General features: G+C 36.5%; 1 long non-coding RNA gene across 3 annotated transcripts in view; it reads right to left on the bottom strand.

The window, feature by feature from the left end:
* LOC136792742 (uncharacterized) overlaps window positions 1-7,249 on the bottom strand; it is a 33,809-nt gene that overhangs the window by 12,924 nt on the left and 13,636 nt on the right. The window lies entirely within an intron of this gene.

Below are 7,249 nucleotides of genomic sequence, written 5' to 3'. Positions count from 1 at the left end.
TATTTAGTGAAATTTTAAGGAAATTAGTTAATTTGCAACATTACATTTAGTAGTTACATGTTGTTTTGAGAATGCTGTATTTGTGGCTGTCTTCAGTCTATTACATGGACAAACATACATTAGTATGAAGATTTTCTTTGAAAAGAGAGTTCAGTAATTGTTGAAAGCAGTCAAGATTTTATATAAGCCCGAGACTATACTTTATAACTTGCCTAGTATGTTACTTTTTTCATACATGCAAATTTAATTAATAAAAATGTTTAATTAAAAATTAATAATTTGGTGCCATTTCAGCATAGACTGTCAGGTAAAGATAGCTACTCCAAAATAAACTGAATATATTATTGACTTGCATTTCTAGATGAATGATAAAAACATTCTTGTGTTGGTGAATTGCCAAAATTTTGTCAGAGCCTTTTAAAAATTTTTTAAATATTTTGTTATATTTATTTTACCTTTGTTATTTTTTAAGTTGCAGTACAGTCATCCCTTGGTATCCAAGGGGGATTGGTTCCAGGACCCCTTGTGGATACCAAAATATGCAGATGCTCAAGTCCGTTATACAAAATGGCACAGTATTTGCATTAACCTACAAACATCCTCTTGTATACTTTATTTTTTCTTCTACTTTTATTGAGATATAATTGACATACAGCACTGTATAAGCTTAAGGAGTACAGCATAATTATTTGATTTAGAAACATCATGAAGTGATTATCACAGTAAGTTTAGTGAACATCATCTTATACAGATGCAAAATGAAATAAACAGAAAAAAATTCTATTTCTTGTGGAGAACTCTTAGGATTTACTCTCTTAACTTTCATATATAACATACAGCAGCATGAATTATATTTACCATGTTGTACATTACATCCCTAGTACTTATTTATCTTATGCCTGGAAGTTTGTGCCTTTTGACTGCCTTCATCCAATTGCCCCTTCCTCCAACCTCTGCCTCTGGGAACCACAAATCTGACCTCTTTTTATATGAGTGAGTTTGTTTGTTTTTTCTTTTTTAAAACTTATTTATTTTATTTTTAGCTGCATTGGGTCTCTGTTGCTGTGCACGGGCTTTCTCTATTTGCAGAGAGCGGGGGCTGTGCTTCGTCACGGTGCACGGGCTTCTCATTGAGGTGGCTTCTCTTGTTGCGGAGCATGGGCTCTAGGTGCATGGGCTCAGTAGTCGTGGCTCACGGGCTCTAGAGCGCAGGCTTAGTAGTTGTGGCACACGGGCTTAGTTGCTTCACGGCATGTGGGATCTTCCTGGACCAGGGATCGAACCCGTGTCCCCTGCGTTGGCAGGAGGATTCTCAACCACTGTGCCAACAGGGAAGGGAAGCCCCTGGAAGTTTGTACTTCTTAATCTCTCTCATCTATTTCTTTCCTCCTTGTACCCGCCCCTCCCCTCTGACAATCACCTGTTTGTCCTCTGTATTTATAACTTTGTTTCCTTATTTTTTGTTCATTTGTTTTGTTTTGTAGATTACATATGTAAAATGCGCTATTTGTCTCTTCTGTCTGACTTATTTCACTTAGCATAATACCCTCTATTTCCATCCATGTTGTTACAAATGGCAGGATTTAATTCTTTTTTATGGCTGAGTAATATTTCATTATATGCACGCGCACACGTGTGTGTATATATTTTCCTTTTCCATTCATCTACTGATGGATACTTTGGTTGCTTCCATATCTTAGCTACTGTAAATAATGCTGAAGTGAGTATAGGGGTACATATATCTTTTCTAATTAGCATTTTTGTTTTCTTAGGATAAATACTCAGGAGTGGGGAATTCCCTGGCAGTCCAGTGGTTAGGACTTTCACTCCAGGGGGTCCGGGTTCAATCCCTGGTCGGGGAACTAAGATCCCACAGGCCGTGCAGTGTGGCCTAAAAAGAAAAAAAAAATACCCAGGAGTAGAACTGCTGAATCATATGGTACTTCAATTTTTAATGTTGTTGAGGAATTTCCATACTGTTTTCCATAGTGGCTGAACCAACTTACATTCCCACCATCAGTACACAGGGTTCTCTTTTCTCCACATTCTCGCCAACACTTGTTATTTGTTGTCTTTTGGATAATAGCCATTCCAACAGGTGTGAGGCGGTATCTCATTGTGGTTTTGATTCGCATTTCCCTGGTGATTAGTGATGTTGAGCATCTTGTCATGTGCCTGTTTTCAATCTCTATGTCTTCCCTAATGTCTTTGACCCTTGCTGAACATTATAGTGATGGGAAGGCGCCACATAATTGTTGAATATACTCTGCATGCAGGGTCCCTGAAAGTGGATTCAGACCCTGGTTAAGTAAAAATGGGGGGACCTCCAGGAAGAGAGGGATGTGTTGCTATACCACACATGGCCCTGGGAAGCCTTCTCATGAAGGTGCATTCACCTACTCCTCATCCTCATTGAACGTTCTTTTCGTGCTAAGTACCAGAAATGAACGATATGGTCCTTGTCTTGAAGACATGTTTCCTATATGGGGGGAAATAGGGACACACCATCCAAATGATATGGTTGTAATTCCACCCCTTATTTTTATTAAACAACCACTCATATAGTGCTTACTACATGCCAGACACTGTTTTGAGTTCTTAATAAACATTAACTCACTTAATTCTTATGAGACACATTGTATAGTTTATGCCCAAAGTGCTGATGCTTATAGTGCTTTATACCACTGCTATCCATCAAAATGGACACATTTCTCTCAAATCTTCCTTACAAGGCTGTATCATAGGAGGCAGAAGCTTTTATATCTCATTGGTTTTATTCTTCCTGTAACTGGCATGAGAGTCAGGTTATTTTTGACTCAATTGCTTTGTTTTACTTTGGAAATCTAAGTATTGTTTTGGTCATGTTTCGTTGATCTATACAAAGCGATTTTTTATTTAATGTGAAGTTTTAGCCAAAATATATTCAAACATTATTTCTATTTAAAATGTCAGTTTTACCTCTTTTACTGGAAAAATGCAATATGCAAGCACTCTGTGCTTTTCCTCCCTTGTATCCTCAAGGTGAGATGATCACAAACATTTGTTTTTGGGAATCAGCTAAACAACTTCTCTTTCCATCATTAGGTTATCATTAACTATATAGTCTGGAAAAAAATCACTACAGGCAAAGAAATGCTGGATAAGATCTAATAAACATAACATATGCCCTTTAAATGCATAACTGAACTCACAAGAAGTAAGGGAAATCCTCAGAGGCCAAAAACAGAAAGGGGTTGAGAATCAGAGAAGGCATTTGAGCAGATGCCAGTGCTGCCCAGGAGAAAGCTGCACTGGCACAGTTACCAAACTAAGAATGAGAAGATAAAAAGCCTAGAAACACAGCCACCCTCATTGGGATACTTGGGTTATGGCAGCTAGCATTGCATATCTGTGGGTAAAGAATACGTGCTTCAATAAATGGTGATAGGACAACTGGTTATCCATTTGGAAAGAAAGAAAATGGGACCTCTACTTCACACTATTTTTTAAAAAGTCAATGTCAGATGAATTAAAGACCTAAACATAAAAGGTAAAATGTTTAGAAGACAATACAGGAAAATATCTTTAAGACCTTGTATCTAAACAAGCTACAAAAAGTGCTAACACTTAAGGAAGAGATTGATAATTCAACTCTGAAAATGTAAGTTTCTCTACATCAAAAGATACCATAATGAAAGTGAAAAGACGGGCCACAAATGAGGGAAGACATCTGTGACATATAACTGATAAAAGGTGTGTGTCTGGAGTTTATGTAGGACTGTTGGTTCAAAGGAATAAAAAACACAATGCAACAGAAAAATGGATGAACCATTTAAACAGGCAGTTCACAGAGGAGAACACCTGAATGATTTCCTCTTTATGAGGAGCTTATTAAATAATGCTCTACCACACTAATCCAGGAAACATAACTATGATGAGACACTACTTCACAGCCATCAAGTTGGCAAAAATTAAAAATGACTATAATTTTTTTTAGACTATATAAAATGTTGGTGAGCATTTGGTGCCCAAGAAACTCCTACCTACTGCTACAGGACTTTAGGACACCTGCTGTGGGCAACAAGGTAGTGAGATCTAGAAAGTCAAAGAGGCAAGTGTCTTCAGCCAGTAATTCCACTCTGAGGTATACAGCCTACAGAAACTCTAGTATATGTGCATAAAAACAATCACCTATAAAGGCACTGCTTGTGATAACAAAGAAAAAAATTAGAAGTAACCTAATATTCATCAACAGGAAAATGACTGAATAAATTGTGATTTATTCATACGGTAGCATACTGTATAGCAGGGAAAAAGAAGGCACTACAGTTACATGTACACAACAGGTGTATGTCTCCAAAACATTGAGCAAAAACTAAAGCCAACTGTGAGAGAGTATACACAAAGGAATGTTTATAGAAAGCTTAAAGACCTACAAAGCTAAATATAGTGTTTAATAGACACAGTAGGTAAAACTGAAGAAAAGCAAGGGAATTCGTTGTTGCAAAAGTCAGGACACGAGTACTTCTGTTGGGAGCTGGGAAGAGAAATGCGCAAGAAAGGTAAGGCTTTTATAAATCTGGGTGGTGAGCATGTGCATGTTCACTTCATTATTCTCTAAACTGTACATGTCAATTATCTATACTTTATTATATATCTTACAATTATAAATCCAAAAAACATTCAAGGCAGAAAAAGTTTAAGAAAGTTTAAACATGCATACCTTGCCCTCAAGAAGCACACTGCTTAAGAAAACTTAAAAGCATGCATAACTATAATATATTGAGTTGTCTATGTATGTATCCATATGTAGTAAAAATAAAAAGCAAAATCAGGATGGCTGGAAGAGAAGGGAACACACGGGGCTTCAACTGCACTTGACACATCATATTTCTTGATTTCTTGAATAGTGGATGGTATAAGAGTGGTCATTACAATATTCCCGTGTCTGACAGAGCCAGAGACAGCTTTGCTTCATTACTAAGGTTAGCACTTAATCCTTTCTAAAAGTTTTTTTCCCCCTCATTCCTGGTCACCTTGAGGATGATGACCAAGTGAGTGAAGTAATGAAAGACATGACAATCTCACCATCATCTGAAGTGAAGTCATGACTAATTCTCTCAGGAAGCAGATCTGCAGTTTGCACAGTAAGTTTTAAAAGACACTTGGAAGCAAGTAAATTTCTACTTGATCTTTGGAAAAGGATGTGATTGAAATAAATACTCTCCAAGTTTGCAAAAATACCCACTTAATCTCATATTTCATATTTCCTTAGGGCTCTTCATTCCAAGTATTCCCATGCTTTGTCTTGTTTAATTGAATACATATATAAATATATCTATATGTGTATATATATATTTCATACATTGACATTCCTTTAGAAAGAAATTAAGCAGTTACTTCATCATAACTCCATATAAATTTTCATTGGTTATTGAGGGGTCATAAAAATGCCTCATCTAATTAAAAATTACAAGAAGGATTTTCACTGTATTTTTAATAGAGTTATAAAGGTATACTGTGCTTTACCTATCATAGAGAAAACAGGTCACAAGAATATTTTCTGTAAGATCTTGATTTCAAGAAGCATATATCAGAAATAACAGGAGAAATGCATGTAACAGTCTCATTTAAAGGAGACTTATTTTTAATAACTGATACATTCACGTGGTACACTTTTTAAAAAATTGTATAAATACTCCATCTCATTTTTGTCCCCCAGTAACTAAGTTTCTCTTCTTGAAGGTAATGGATGTTATCAGTATGTTTCTACTGATATTTTCAGTATACTTCTATTGATATTCCATACAGATACAAACATGAATATATCTTTTAATGCAAGTGGTAGCATACTGTACACTGTTCTGTATCTTGATTTTTTTCACTTAACATATCTTTGAGGATCTTCCCATGAGAGGATCATTCTTTCCAACATACAGATGTAAGGTTAAATTCTTAACCAGTCTTCTATAGATGATCATTACTGTTCATGGTGTTGCTACTGTTGCAAATAATGTTGCAATGAATAAACTTTTGTTTGTCATTTCCCATATTTAGAAGTATATTTATAGGATAAATCACTAGAATTAGAATTTCAGGGTGAAAAGTATGTTATACAATTATACAAATTTATGTTTCTCCTAACAGTGAGTGAGGGTCCCTCTGCTATACCTTTCCCATTGTAGTTGCATGGGCTTTGTATGGTATCAACTCAGCTAACCTTGGAACTATTTCCCAGAATTTTCTTTCCTATATGGCTGAAAGTTTGAGTTGGCCACAAGAGAAATTTGCACAGTATTTGAAAGGCAGAAAAGTAGCTCCATGTAGGGCACCAGCACTGTAGCAGCTTGCAAAGGATGATGGTTTGCTGGCTCACTTTATTGGTGTGGGGAGGCATACAGGCCCATAGCTACTCTAGTTCCTCCAGATCCTACTGGGTCTCCTCCTTCATATTCTTTGCTAACAGATTCTTTGCATGCAGCTTCATGGCAAAGGACACCAGCTTTTCCTGCAGGTCACCAGCATTGCCAAGGTTGCAGATGGTGAAAGATACATGAGGGCACTGTTTGTCCTCATGGGTTACCGTTTATTCTCACCCTCCCCACTTCACGTCCCACTTTCCTTCCTGACTACCAGAATGAGCTGACACCAGAGGCAACAACCTTGAACAGACTTCTCCATCAACTCCCACAACTGTGTGAGGCCTAATTCCTAGAGGAAGAAAATTGCTTATTTGATACCACAGTGGTTTTGCTTTCTAATTGAACTCAAACTAATAAAACAGTGCTTCAAACTTTTTTGCCAATAAGTAGGTGAAATCTCAATATATAATTTCATAGCTATTTACTTTGTATTTTTAAAAATTTACCCAAATAATTTTGATTTGCATTTCTCTTATGAATGATGTAGAACATCTTTATGTTTGTTTAAAAGCCTTTTGAATTTTCCTCCCATTGATTGTTCATATCCTTTGCCTAATTCTTCCAATAGGTTTTGGTATTTCCCCACATCAATTTGTAAGAGCATTTACTATATTTGGGAAATTACTTTTTGCTTACATGTTAAAGCAATGCTAGCTACTATAGTAAATAAGCCCACACAGTTTGCTTCTCTTTTTAAATTAAATTAAATTAAATTATTTATTTGGCTGTGCTGGGTCTTAGTCGCAGCAAGTGGGATCTTTGTTGCCACGTGGGGGATCTTTAGTTGAGGCATGTGGGATCTAGTTCCCTGACCAGGGGTCAAACCCGAGCCCCCAGCATTAGAAGTG

The sequence above is a fragment of the Kogia breviceps genome, chromosome 15, assembly GCF_026419965.1.
Source record: "Kogia breviceps isolate mKogBre1 chromosome 15, mKogBre1 haplotype 1, whole genome shotgun sequence".
In the NCBI taxonomy this organism is placed as follows: domain Eukaryota; kingdom Metazoa; phylum Chordata; class Mammalia; order Artiodactyla; family Physeteridae; genus Kogia; species Kogia breviceps.
Note: the sequence above shows the minus strand (reverse complement) of the source record. Positions and strands in the feature narration are given on the sequence as shown.